Here is a 3034-nt window from a genome sequence, read left to right as displayed (position 1 = left end):
TATGTCAGAGGCAGTCCCTCTTCCCATTACTATGTAACCCAGTTGGGCACTAAACTGCCATGGGCTATATCTGTGCAGGGGTTCTAGGATATCTCCATGCATGATACTTGGTTGGAGTATGAGTCTCAGGAAAGACCCCTGTGTTCAAATGTTTTGGTTCTGTTGCTTTACTTGTAGAGCTCCTGTCCTCTCCAGATTTTACTAAGGTCTTGATCCTCACATAAAACAAATGTAAATAAAATTGTTCTTCAGTTATCCCATAATTATAATTATTATGAATTTCTGTATTACATGAAGAAGAATCTTTTCAAGCAACAAAACAAAAGACCAGAAAAGAAATTAGTATCAAATATGAAAGACCAGTAGGTCTTTAAGTATATGCCCTTTATCCCAGCACTCAGGAAATAGAGAAAGACAGATCTCGCTAATTTCAAGACTAACTTTGTCTACATAGTGAGTTTCAGGATATCCAGGTTACATAGAGAGATTATATGTATATGTATATTGACTGTTGGCATTAAAATGATCAAGATAGAGTTTTTCAATGTTCAAATATTCCTCTGAAATAATAAAAACATAAGTAAAAGTAATATAGTATTAACTATTAGTTTTTACAAAATAAACCATAATATAATATTACGTAGTTCATTGTTATAAAGACATTGAATACAGGGAAATTAAAATTATCTTGTATTAACATATGTAAATATAAACAACAGAGAGAAGAGCATCTCATGCCTTGATATTCCCAAGAGAGGAGGAGGCAGGAGAGAAAGACTCTGAGATTGGCATCACCCAGACAGCCAGACTAATGTCAGGCTTTTCAAGCAAGGAGTGCATGTGTGCCTGGGAAAAGGTAGGAGTATGTGCAATAGAGCTTCTCTTAGCTAGTGAGAGAAATTTCAGGTGGCAAAGCAGGTGAAGGACCCGATGCAAGATGACAAGTAAAGAGATGTTTGAACATACTGTGAAGGAGCGTGCCAACAACAAAGACTATCATACCTGGAAGAGTACACTGTTTCCATATTACTGGTTATGACCCACGCTTTTTAGTGGCCCAGGCTTACCATTCATTGGCTTCCTGAAGTGACAAAACCAGACTGAAAGGATTATGCCCTTAATTGGCTTGTGTTAGGCACTCACACATCAGACAAGCAGAATTATCAGGTGGTTGCTCAAGTACATATTCTCAATGAAAATGTAGTATTATCAGAACCAAAAAATCTGAGCACAGGGGCCTTTCCTGAGACTGATACTCCAACCAAGGGCTATGCCTAGAGATAACCCAAGACCTCTGTACAGATGTAGCCCATGGCTGTTTAGTATCCAAGTGGATTCCATAGTAATAGGAACAGGGACTGTCCCTGACATGAACTGATTGGCCTGCTCTTTAATTACCTCCCCCTGAGGGGGAAGCAGCATTACCAGGCCACAGAAGAAGACAATGCAGCCACTCCTGATGAGATCTAATTGACTAGGATCAGAAGGAAGGAAAAGAAGACCTCCCCTATCAGTGGACTTGGGGAGGAACATGCATGCAGAGGGTGGAGGAAGGGAGGATTTGGAATGAGAGGAGGGAGTGAACCACAGGGGGGATACAAAGTGAATAAAGTGTAATTAATAAAGAATTAAAAAAATGTAGTTTTATGCTTCCCATTGTGACAGTGACAAGGGAGAATTTGGTGGCTTTGTTTTTGTAACAGGAAAAATTGAGTATGAAATTAAAATTAATCATGAAGAAGTAAAGAGTGCTCTTTCTTTGCCAGAGAATCTTCACATTGTTGCCACAAAAACACCATCTTCTGATATAGTGGTTTTTGATTATACAAATCCCTGCTAAATCAGATACAAGTTTAGAGAATGTAATCCAGATGTTAATAGGTCCCCCAAAGGAAGGCTATAGTATTTCCTGGAATTCTAATTTGAGTGGACATCTCCTGAGTGTCTCTGATGGCCATACTGTCTTCCTAAGTGATATAAATGCAGGACCATGGGAAGGCAAAATTGTAGATGCTAAGGCAATCTTTTCTGGCCACTCAGCTGTTGCAGATCATGTAGCTTGGCATATGCTGAATAAGTTCTTGTTTGGATCTATTGCTGATGGTCAGAAACTTATGATATGGGACTCCAGATCCAACACCACTTCTGAGATCAGCCATTTGGTGGACCTACCCACTTCTGAGGTCAACTGCTTCTCATTCAATCCCCACAGTGAGGTCATTCAAGCAAATGACTCTGCAGATAAGAGTGTAGTATAACCTAGAACTAAAATGCCTTCCCTTCCAATTGCACAAGAATAAACATTTTCAGGTTCACTGGTCTTCACATAATGAAGCTATTCTGGCTTCAAATAGTACTGATTGCTGTCTGAATGTGTGGGGTTTAAGTAAAATTGGAGAAGAACAACCAGAGGAAGATGCAGGAGATGGGACTCCAGAACTCATGTTTATGCTTGGAGAACACACTGCCAAGACTTCAGTTTTCACTTAGAACCCCCAGTGACTTTGGGGTCATTTGATCTGTGTCAGAAGATAACATCATGCAGATATGTCAGAAGAAAATATTTACGATGATGAAGAGTCTGATGTCTTGACATCGGAACTGGAGGGACAAGGGTCTTAAACCCATAGCACAGGGTGTTTCTATTGAATGTATTGCTACACGAATGATTGATCTATCAAGCAACAATAAGGCCTTGTGTAGTAGGAAGTGTTAAGTAGTATGGCTTATGTGTTCTTTACCCACTGATTTGTACACACTCCAGTGAGCTGTTGCATATTGTATCATATTGTAGCTACTGGGTGGAGGAATGTGCTTACAAAAGGAAATCAATGTTGTTTTAAACATTGCTGGGTATTGCCTTTGATACAATTCTTCTAAGGCCTTTTTTTTTTTAAACTTTAAATGCTTGCTGAAGTTCCCAAATATGCAAGGATAACTTTTACACCTTTTTTCTTCCAACATTTCTCAATTGGCTTTGCGGAAATAAGATTTAAAAACAAACAAATATGCACAACAAAATATGTATACCTAC

General features: G+C 38.9%; 1 pseudogene; it reads left to right on the top strand.

Moving 5' to 3' along the window:
- The first annotated feature begins 937 nt into the window (after positions 1-937).
- On the top strand, positions 938-2622 carry LOC110565654 (histone-binding protein RBBP7-like; annotated as a pseudogene).
- The last annotated feature ends 412 nt before the right edge of the window (positions 2623-3034 follow it).

This window comes from Meriones unguiculatus, chromosome 16, assembly GCF_030254825.1.
Source record: "Meriones unguiculatus strain TT.TT164.6M chromosome 16, Bangor_MerUng_6.1, whole genome shotgun sequence".
NCBI classification, from domain to species: Eukaryota; Metazoa; Chordata; class Mammalia; order Rodentia; family Muridae; genus Meriones; species Meriones unguiculatus.
The sequence above is the reverse complement of the archived record's forward strand: the minus strand, read 5'-3'. Positions and strand labels throughout refer to the sequence as shown.